This window comes from Neoarius graeffei, chromosome 8 (genome assembly GCF_027579695.1).
Source record: "Neoarius graeffei isolate fNeoGra1 chromosome 8, fNeoGra1.pri, whole genome shotgun sequence".
Lineage (NCBI taxonomy): Eukaryota > Metazoa > Chordata > Actinopteri > Siluriformes > Ariidae > Neoarius > Neoarius graeffei.
The window spans coordinates 28274070-28286132 of record NC_083576.1 but is presented as its reverse complement, the minus strand read 5'-3'; positions in this window follow the sequence as shown (position 1 = coordinate 28286132).

Below are 12063 nucleotides of genomic sequence, written 5' to 3'. Positions count from 1 at the left end.
AGAGTTTAAGCAGATTGAGGTGGTAAATCTGTAGCGCCCCACCCCTGTCCATTCGCCTCACCTCATAGTCGACATCCCCGACTCGCCGTGTGACCTCAATGGGTCCTTGCCACTTGGCGATCAATTTGGAGCTCGACGTGGGCAACAGTACGAGTACCTTATCTCCCGGAGTGAACTCTCTAAGGCGCGTACCCTTGTTGTACAGGCGGGCTTGCCGTTCCTGGGCCTGCCGCAAATTCTCCTGAGTTAGGTGGGTGAGCGTGTGGAGTTTTGCGCGCAGGTCCATAATGTATTGAATTTCATTTTTGCTTTGTGAAGGTCCCTCCTCCCAATTTTCCAGCAGCACATCCAGGATGCCGTGCGGCTTACGCCCATATAATAATTCGAACGGGGAGAACCCCGTGGAGGCTTGGGGGACCTCTCGCACTGAGAACAACAAGGGCTCGAGCCACTTATCCCAATTACGTGCATCCTCACTTACGAATTTTTTAATAATATTTTTGAGGGTGCGGTTGAACCGTTCCACTAAACCGTCCGTTTGTGGGTGATACACACTGGTGCGGATCGGCTTAATCCCCAATAACCCATACAGTTCGCGTAGTGTTCGTGACATAAATGTAGTGCCTTGATCAGTCAGATCTCTTTCGGGATTCCAACTCGGGAGATGACGCGGAAGAGTGCCTCTGCAATACTGCGTGCTGAGATATTGCGCAGAGGCACTGCTTCCGGGTATCGCGTTGCATAGTCCACCAGAACTAATATAAAGCAGTACCCTCGTGCTGACCGATCTAATGGCCCGACGAGATCCATCCTAATTCTCTCAAACGGGGTCTCGATCAATGGAAGAGGGTGCAAAGGCGCTTTTGGAATGGCCACTGGATTTACTAACTGGCATTCGCGGCATGCCGTACACCACCTACGAACATCGCTGCGAATCCCCGGCCAATAGAATCGGGCCATTATTCGGGCTAGTGTTTTATCCTGCCCTAAGTGTCCAGCCATGGGATTAAAGTGAGCCGCCTGGAATACCAATTCCCGGCGGCTCTTTGGAATTAAAAGCTGCGTGACTCGCTCTTTCGTCTGAGTGTCCTGCGTCACTCGGTATAATCTATCCTTCATAATAGAGAAATAGGGGAAGGATGGGGTGGCGTTCGGCGGGAGCGTTTGACCATCGATTACTCTCACTTGGTCAAACGCATGTCGCAGAGTCTCGTCTCGCGATTGTTCTAATGGGAAATCCGTGAGGGATTCCCCAATAGAGAGAGGAGGAGCCGGCGGTTCCTCACTCTGATGCGGAGATGACGTAGACGGCTCTGTGACAGCTGCTCCTGCCAAAGCGACACCGGGACCTCCCCCTGTCAAATGGCAGGACCCACTCTTTACTAAGCATGTCATTAACCCCCAAAATCCCGGCCAATCAGTCCCCAAAATCAAAGAGTGGGTAAGGCGAGGATTAACCGCCGCCTTCACTATAAATTTTTCCCCTCTGAAGAAAATGTGGACCAACACCAAAGGGTAGCTGTGAACATCCCCATGCACACACACCTTCACCCCCTGTGCTTCCCCCAATGCCTCGTTTTGCACCAGGCTTTGGCGAATTGAGGTCTGATTACAACCCGAATCCACCAACGCCTGATATGTAGCCCCTTGGATACTCACCGGTATGCGATACGCTCCGGCCCGATCGAGAGCGGCCTCTGGCGCGTCGGGGATCCGAACCACCGCGCCCACTTCCATTGCCGTGCACTGTTGTTGAAGGTGGCCAGGCTCCCCGCAACACCAGCAAACCAGCCCGGGCTTTCCCTCTGCACCGGTGTTCTGGGGCTCACTCACCTGAGGTGGGGGAGAGACAGACACAGAAGGGAGAAACGGGAGGGCACCGCAGATGCAGCGGGCCGGCTGGGGTGGAGCCGGCCCCCGTCTCCACGGTGGGGGAATGGGGCGAGGACGGGACACAGAAGGAGGGGGAGAGAGAGAGAGAGAAGAGGAGAGAAGGGTCGATGTCGTCTGCTGTCCTGCCGCCGGAACAGCCGCCAAATGATCCTCCACCAGCTCGATTGCCTGATCCAGCGACGCCGGGCGGTGGCACTGGACCCACTCCGCGGTTCCTGCTGGTAAGTGGGCGATGAATTGTTCCAGCACCACCTGGTCGATGATCCCCTCGGCGTCGCGATCGTTGGCCCTCAACCACCACCAGCAGGCGTCCCGGAGCTGCTGGCCGAACGCGAACGGCCGGCCGACTTCCTCCAATCGCAGAGCGCGGAAGTGCTGGCGCTGTTGCTCCGGCGTGCGCCCCACGCGCTGGAGAACGGCCCGGCGGAGGTCCATGTAGGCCGGTCGGCGGGGAGCTGTAGCGCGGCCAGCTGTGCCTCTCCCGTTAGCAGGGGGAGGAGGTGCGCCGCGCGCTGCTCCATCGGCCACCTCGAGGCTTCCGCGACCTGTTCAAATAGCGTGATGAATGCCTCGGGGTCGTCCTGCAGGCCCATCTTGGTGACAGTGAGGGGAGACGGGCTCGCGGTCGGAGCGCTGGTGGACCCCGCCGACGCGAGGAGGTGCCGGAACGCCTCACGGTCTTCCTGCTGGGCCAGCACCAGGGCTTCGAAGCGCCGCTCTTGTTCCTTCCGGAGTGTGACGAGCGCCTGGTGCTGGCTTTGCTGGGCCGTGGCGAGGGCGTGGACCAGGTCGGCGAATGGGGAGGATTCCATGGGGCTGCTTGGTTGGTGCTCCACTCTGGATCCCGGGTTTCGGCACCACTGTAATGTTCGCTACGTGTGGGTGGAGCACAGAGGACGGCAGGACAGAGATCGGAGGGAAATAACGGCTTTATTGCCAAACTTTTCAGTCTAACAATCGGTATATTTAATACACACAGAGACACACACGCACTCGCGTCTCGTTCAGCGATCAGCTCTCCTCTGCTCTCAGCTCTCCCTCTTTAAATCGGGCGCGGTCACTGGGAAGACGCACAAACACAGGTTAATTGCTCCTAGGTGTAGTGATTCTGCCACTCACCTTCCCTGACTCTGCCCTCCTGTCACAGACCGGCGCTTGACCACGCCCCCACTGCCACACACGCTGTCAAGCCTACTTATACATTTCAAAATGATGGAGCCCACCGTGCTCCTAGGAACATTCAACACATTATAAATGGTTTTATTTCCTTGCCCATGTCTTGACACAATTTACAGGGCATCGTTTTGCTTCATGACTTGGGTTTTGGTTTGATATGCACTGTGAATTGTGGGACCTTACGCATACACACAGGTATTTGCCTTTTGAAATCTTGTCCAATCAATTGAATGTGCCACAAGTGGACTTCAGTCAAGTTCTAGAGGCATCGCAAACAGGATGCACTTGAGTTCAATTCAGAGTGCCTTACTAAAGGGTCTGAATACCCTAGTCCTGTTTGAGAGATTTTTTTTTAAATAAAAAATGTTTTTTTGTTTTTAATAAGTTTGCAAAAATGTCTAAAACATTGTTTTCACTTATGAGTTATTGTGTGTATACTGATGGCAAAAAAGTAAATCTTAAATTAAAACTTTAATCCATTAAAGTGTGCAAAATAACATTGGATCATCTCATCTCATTATCGCTAGCCGCTTTATCCTGTTCTACAGGGTCGCAGGCAAACTGGAGCCTATCCCAGCTGACTACGGGTGAAAGGCGGGGTACACCCTGGACAAGTTGCCAGGACATTGGGTCATATTTGTCAAAAAATAATTAAAAAAACCCCTCAAATGATGTAATTAGTACTTCACTGGAATTTAAACTGTATGGAGTTGGATGAGAACTTTATGAATATTAACACTTGTTGAATGGCTGATCTACATGGTGGGTTCTGTCTCACCTGTCCCTATGTACAAGCCACCACTGCCCCAGGAGTTGAATAAAGTTATATTCTGCAAATTACTATTTGTTCTGTATATATTATGTGGGTTGTCTGTGTCTATGTGTCAGCCCTGTGATGACCTGGCGACTTGTCCAGAGTGTACCCCGCCTTTCACCCGTAGTCAGCTGGGATAGGCTCCAGCTTGCCTGCGACCCTGTAGAACAGGATAAAGCGGCTAGAGATAATGAGATGAGATATATTATGCGGAATATGATAAGGGTTAATCACGACTGGCTCGCCTTTACAGGTACTCGCCCCAGCGCCATCTGTGAGCCAGTGGCATCGCTCTCTCTTTCTCTCTCTCTATCTTTCCTCCCTTCCAGGCACCTTTGGGGCTCTGCATGGCAGTGCCATCCTCCTCCCTGAGCCGAGACTTGGCTGCATACCATAAGCTGGGTGGCATCAGCAGGTCTTCAGGTGGGCATCCCCCTTCCTTGGTGTTTCATCGTATTTAAACCCACAACACCTCGGGGGGGGCCTCGACAGCAGGTCCAGTGTCCTGGATCTGCCCCTGCTGAACACCACCCAACTCTATGAAGATGTTAATTCTTCACCGGCTGGCTCTCCCACCGCCCCTCCTGCTGTATCCAAATCCATCTTGATGCTGCCTCTGCTTGTTTACTGGTGTTGGCTACCAGCCACTTCCTAGCGAGCCCTTTGATCCTTAGTGTTATGTATGAACCTAGATATATGCCATACCAATAGTTACCACAAGAGGGCAAACCGCCACTAGGGTATATAGGGATACTGAATGTAACCACTAGCAGAACAGGACAATAAAGAAGTGAGTGAACGAGCAAGAAGCGTGTCCTCCGTGCTCTGTGTGTCGGGTAATATTGTTTACTTAGTTACACTATAAGGGAGCAACATAACATAAATTGGCGACAAGTTGTGTAGTCCTGAACACTTCTCATCGACTGGCTGTGAAAGTAAAGTCAGCTTTGTGCAAGTTTGGACCGAAAAGAACACCCACGATTTGGATAGCTAATGTGCTAGTCAAAAATGAGCCACTCTTCCTCGGATGACTCCAGTACAGCGAGTGCTCCTTCGAATGCTACAAGTGCTTCGAGTGCTTCGAGTGCTCCTACAGTGCAAGTAATTCCAGAAAGATGCATTATGGCTGGAATAATTGGACATATGGATGCTTTTGATGAGTCTGGTGAGCAATGGACATCGTATATTGAACGTTTTGAACATTATGTTTTGGCTAGTGACATACAAGCAGCTAAGAAAGTTTCAGTGCTGTTCAGTGTAATGGGACCTAAAACGTACGGACTACTCCGCAGTTTGGTAGCTCCCGTGGCGCCTGGTGCAAAGACTTATGAACAGATAGTGACTGTGCTGCAAGATCACTTCGCACCGAAACCGCTTGTTATAGCTGAAAGGTTCAGGTTCCACAAGCGAAATCAGGGGGAAGGAGAAACGGTAGCACAGTATGTGGCAGTGCTCAAGAGACTTTCGGAACACTGCGAGTTTGGGGCTTACTTAGAGGACGCTCTGAGAGACAGATTTGTATGTGGATTAAAATGCGAAACTGTGCAGAAGCGCCTTTTGACCGAGAAAGATCTCACGTTCAAGAAAGCAATCGAACATCCAGTGTCGGCAGAGACAGCAGCACAAGATGTGCAGCAGTTAAGCAGCTCCCTGAAAGTGAATGCGGTGTTTTCGCAAAGTGAGAAATGTCGCCGCTGTGGGAAAGCAAATCATACTGATGATGACTGCTGGTACAAAGACCGTGAATGTCACCAGTGCGGGAGGAAAGGCCACACGAAACGAATGTGCAGGAGTAAAGCAAAAAGCAGTCACGAAAGAGAACATAAACAGAAAGATGGAAAGCCTGAACAGAAAAGCCATGCAAACAAATGCAGTGTGAAAGATAAAAAGAAAAAAATCCATCACGTCAAGGCGAATGAAAGTGAAAGTGAAGGAACAAAATCAGTGATAGTGACTTGGGACTGTATGCCGTGTCTCAGAAAGGGAAATATTCACGCATATCAGTAATGCCAAGGTCAATGGAGAGAAAATGGAGATGGAATTAGATACAGGGGCTGCTGTGTCATTGATTCCTTGGGAACTGTACAAACGAAAGCTGCGCAAATTCCCTCTGCAACCCACTGATATCATGCTAAAGACATACACAGGAGAGCCCTTGGCACCAGAAGGAGTCATTAAAGTGCAAGTGGAATTAAACAAGCAACGCGCTGACTTGCCACTGTACATGGTGAAGGTGGATGCTCCACCATTGTTTGGTAGGGAGTGGCTGAGAGCCATTAAACTGAATTGGAGAGACTTAAAGACTGTACATGCCATTGAGCAAAGACAGACAGCTTAGAGACTGTGTTAAAGAGACACTCCACTGTTTTCTCCAATAAGTTAGGCACCATGAAAGGAATGAAAGCCAGACTCACTCTAAGACCAAACAGTGTGCCCAAATTCTGCCCACCACGTAACGTGCCATATGCTCTTCGACCGTGAGTGGAGGCCGAGCTGAAACGCCTCACTGAGCTTGGCGTCATCTCACCCGTGGCGCATAGTGACTGGGCTACGCCAGTGGTGCCCGTCAACAAAAAGGATGGCACCGTGAGACTCTGCGGGGATTTCAAAGTCATCCTCAACCCAGCTCTTTGCATCGACAAGTACCCAATCCCACGTATTGAGGACTTGTTCGCTTCTCTCGCTGGAGGTCAATGCTTCAGTAAGCTGGATCTATCCAATGCGTATCTACAGATGGAAGTAGAAGAGAGCTCCAAGAGGCTGCTGACCATATCGACACAGAAAGGACTTTTCTGCTTCAACCGCTTACCGTTTGGTGTAGCGTCATCGCCCGCCTTGTTCCAGAAGGCAATGGACCAGGTGCTCCTCGGACTGCCACATACTCACTGTTACCTGGACAACATCCTTGTCAGTGGTCCTGACGAACAAACACACCTGAAAACCCTGGGTGCTGTCCTCGGCAGGCTAGAGGAATACAGCCTGCACCTCAAGCAAGAGAAATGTCTGTTTTTCCAGGAGTCCGTGGAATACCTGGGCCATATCATCGACACTGCTGGGCTCCACAAATCACCTAAGAAGGTACGTGCCATAGTGGAGGCACCAGCACCAGGCGATGTAAGTCAACTTCGCTCGTTCTTAGGAATGCTTAATTATTATGGATGCTTTATCCCTGACCTGGCCACTGTGCTTAAGCCATTGAATGAACTGCTCAACAAAGAAAAGAAATGGCAGTAGCCTGTGCATCAGCGTTCCAGAAAGCTAAAGCACTCCTGGTATCACAAGAGGTGCTCACACACTACAATCCTGAGCTGCCTCTCTGCCCCGCTTGCGACGCTTCACCCTATGGGGTCAGAGCTGTGCTCTCACATGTCATGCCAGATGGCGATGAAAAACCTATAGCCTATGCATCAAGAACTCTCAGCAAAGTGGAACGAAACTATGCTCAGATCGAGCGGGAGGCATTAGCGATAGTCTTTGGAGTACGCAAATTCCACCAGTACCTTTATGGTAACGCATTCACTCTACTCACTGACCATCGCCCGCTAACAACCATCCTCAGTCCAGTGAAAAGCACACCATCCATGGCTGCAGCTCGCATGCAATGCTGGGCGCTCCTACTGTCTGCTCACAATTACACCATCGAGTACAGGAAAGGTGCCCTACATGCCAACGCTGATGGACTGTCAAGGTTACCGCTCCCTCATGCCCCCAGTGAGAAACAAGGTGCAGTGGAGGTGTTCTACATGTCACAGTTTTGACTTGCTGAAGCTCCTCTCAGCTGTGCCTCAGCTGAGAGGAGCTTCAGCAAGTCAAAACTGTGACATGTAGAACAGGCAGAGTGACAGCAATTCTCAGGGCTATCCAAAGGTTAGGATAGAGTTCCTCCAGATTTTTCTCACAAAGGAAAGAAAGCAGCTCAAAGGCAGTCATATTAGCTGATGGTAGGTCCTCTTCTGGACTTGTCTTTGGGGTAAGAAAAATCTACTCCTGGCTTGACTGGACCTCTGCGCACTAACTCAGTCCGCATACAGTCCATTAAGACTGGGGGCCAGTCTGCTGGAGCATTTGGTGGAGCAGAGACTGTTGCTTTAGGGTCTGAGCTAGCTTCTGATGCTTGCTGTGCACACGTGGTTGTGTGAATAGTGACCGAGGCTGCCTGTTCTTCCCCTGTGTCTGTACTTGACAACGGTGGCTGTACTGGACCTGTGCTGCTGCTTGTACTGGCTGAGGCAGCTGCATATGACTCATCTGTGCTGGTTGAAGGTGGCTCATCTGTGCCTGTCCTATCTGGTTCTGTCCCTCCACTGGCTGACTGGCTGGACTCTGTGCTGCTTGTTAGAAACTTAAGCATAGCACCTGTAAAATATAGATAAGGCTACTATTAATTCAGCTCCATCAAATTGGCTGCGCTTGTTTTACCTTCAGATACTGTACTTAAAATGTAGGTGATTTAGATTATTATTTAGCCTATTTAGCACCATTGTCATAATATTTCATGAGTTTTATTTATTCACTAATATATCTGCATCTATATTTGCCTGTGGGCTATCCAAGCAAACAAAATTCAATCTTAGTAAATATTTATCCATACAAAACTTTCCATTTTGTATAAGTGCAGTTGTAACTACACTCAGAACGATTGATATAACACTTAAATTGTAAAAGCCAGCAAGACGCACATGGAGACCATCCAGGGTTCACCCAGGGCTCACCGCCCTGTTATGTAGGTCAAACACTGACTAGCCCCGTCCCTCCCACTCTCCCACCCAGAGAGGAGAGTTACCTGACTGCTGTTCCCGCTGTTCATTTTCATGCAGTTTCTTTTTCCTTTTTTCACTCCCTGAGGGATAACTCCGCTTCATCTTGCTAGGTTGATGCACATGCACTGGGAATCTGACGTGCGCGAGCAGCACGACGGACGGTCACGTTGTCACGTTCCCCCCCCACAGGGCCCCTACGAGTTTGCGGGGCCCTACGCAACGTGCGTAGTGTGCGTATTGGGTGAACCGGTACTGATTGGATGCAAGCTGCGTTCTTGACTGGATTTCCTGAAACCAAGTGTTGTTGGAGCAGCGCACCAGCCACAGGATGCTCAACAGCAATGACGTCAACTACACTCCAAAGAGAGACAGTTTGACATTGGTGAGCCAGTGCTCGTGCGTGATTATAGGAGGGGGTAGGATAAGTGGACGCAAGCTGTGGTGATCGAGAAGACCGGACCAGTGTTGTACAAGGTAAATGTGGGAACACAAGGGGTCTGGAAACGTCAAGTGGACCAGATGCTGACTCGTCCCGAGTCAGAGCCACAAGAGACTACAGTGAGCCTTCCTGTGAGTCCTCCGTTGTCGCTACCTCAGACAACCACACTTGGTACCACACCTAGTACACCTCAACAGAAGGAGGATACTGATATAGTGCCACACACACCACCCAAAACACCTAAGACACCCAAGACACCACAGCCTGCAGAAACGGCACACATGGAACATACAGAGACAACAGAGACTGTACGACGTTATCCTGTGAGGATCACATGTCCGCCAGTACGTTACAGTGATCACTGAACATCAGAAAAAAAAAGTTGAATGTTTACCATTGCAGAATGTTGTTTGATGGTTTTGAGTTTTGAAACTTAGAAGTGGTTATAAACCGTAACATAACTCTCCTATTTTTCTTTAATGTTATTAAGAAGTAAAGAAAGAAAGAATCTTACCTTTTATGTAGTGTAAAGGGGATATAATCTCTTGAGTTGGTTTCAGAAGAAATGTTTTTGTTATTGACAACAAATCTTAGTGGGGAGGAGATATGTTATGTATGAACCTAGATATATGCCATACCAATAGTTACCACAAGAGGGCAAACCGCCACTAGGGTATATAGGGATACTGAATGTAACCACTAGCAGAACAGGACAATAAAGAAGTGAGTGAATGAGCAAGAAGCATGTCCTCCGTGCTCTGTGTGTCGGGTAATATTGTTTACTTAGTTAAACTATAAGGGAGCAACATAACACTTAGCAGCCCAAGGGCTCTCTAGAGCCCAGCGAAGCCAAGGCAGCAGACCTCCACCAGCAGGTTCCAGGTCTTCCATCCATTCTGCTGGCTCTCAATGATGAGGGCTTGATATTTATTGAGCTTATGCTCATAGGCCTCCTCCATCCTTTCTTCCCAGGGTACTGTCAGCCCAATGAGCACCACCTGTTTGGCTCCATTCGACCAGAGAACGATATCTGGTCTGAGGCAAGTGTGGGCGATCTCCTCCAGGAATTTGAGCTGCTTCTTCAGGTCAGCCCACATCTCCTAGTTGCTTGCTGTGGCCAGGACCCCTTTGCTCCTCACCTCTACCATTGCACTTTCTCCCGCCCTGATGAAATGGATGAAGCAGGGTCCGCAAGATAGCTGCCTTACCTTCTTTCTTGCCTGCTCCACCCCTTCCACCAACTGTGCCAGGGTCTTGTCGTGTTGCCACCAGTACTTGCCATCTGCCAAGCTTGAGGGACACAAGGAGAGAACATGTTCAAGGTTGGCTGGCCTTCCACAGAGTGTGCAGCTCGGGCTCTCTGGCAATCCCCATGTATGGAGGTTTGATGGAGTGGGCAGGACATCATAAGTGGAACACAGCAAGAACTTTATCCGATGGCCTTCTATGCTCCAGATGTCCTCCCAGGTCAGGGCCCTCCCTTTCACACTCTCCCATTTCGTCCAGCTGCCTTGTTTGTTCATAGCGACAGCCTTAAGATTCCTTTTTAAATGCACCAACTCGATGTGCAGAGGAGAACAGAGTAGGCGCCAGAGCAAGATGAAAATCTTAGAAAGCAGTGATTTATACCTCAAAAATGATTGTGAGTGTAACTTTTGATTCCTATTTGCCAGCATATTATCAGTTTGTACAATACATTAGCTGCGTATATTTACATTACACCAGTGTGTAATTCAAGATGGTGAATTGCAATCCAACCAAATTTAGCTGTCAAAACCACACAATGAGCCATATTTATCAAGCTGGATATGAATTTAGGAGTATTTACACAAATTTATTTAGGAGGAAAAAAGCATTCGTACTCCTCATGTTGTGTCTGTAACTTTATGCATAAGAAGACTAATATACAGTTGTGGTCAGAAGTTTACATACAATGACAAGAATGTCATGGCAACGTTTGGGCTTTCATACAGCCCTTGGATATGAATGTCATGGCAATAATTGGGCTTTCAGTAATTTCTTTGAACTGTTCTTTTTCTGTGGCAGAATGATTGTACAGCATATATCTTTAATTAAAATAAACTAGAATTTGGTGCACAAGTTTTAATTTTCCTTGGGTTTTCTGAAATCAGCACAGGGTCAAAATTATACATACAAGGTTCCCAAATGTCTCTTATCTTGTCAAGGCTGAGGTTTCTTAACTTCCTGTTACTGACCATAGGTGTGAATAGTTGTCTGTTAGGGCTGTGCGATGTCCCCTTAATTGGCATCGACGATGTTTACAGTGCAAACATCGTGATGGACGATCATATCGTGGGCGGGGGGGGGGGGGATTTTAATACCACATTATTAAATATATTATTATTATTATTATTATTATTATTATTATTAAAAGTATTAGATACTCATCCGAGGCTTTGGCACGTAAAGAAAAAAAAGCGCTAGGTGATGTGGCATATTTGGCCTTGATAACGGATATGTGGTCCAGCTGCAACATGATGCCCCAGCTACCGTACATTATGTGGACCGAGAGTGGGCAATGCAGTCCAAATGCCTGCAGACGAGTTTCATGCCAGAGACACATTCAGCGGACAATTTAGAAGACGCATTGCGCAAGACACTTGCCGAATGGAAAATAGAGGAGAAAAAGATCGCCTGCATAACAACGGGGCGAATATTGTCACAGCCATCAGGCAGTTGAAATGGCCGTGGTTAAGTTGTTTTGGGCACAATTTGAACCTGGCCATAACCAACTCGCTTGCGCAACAGAGGGCCAGTACAGACCGAGCGTTTGGAGTTTGCCGAGCAGTCAACACTGCGTTTGCGCACGGCTGGCTTCGGAGAAATGAGCTGCGCAAAGGTGGAAATGAACCTCCCCGAGCACTCACTGATCACGCTAAGATATTAATCAGCTCTAACAATAAAAGACTAGTATTCAAACTATGAGAAGAAACTACACTTAAGCTATTACTCATTGTTTA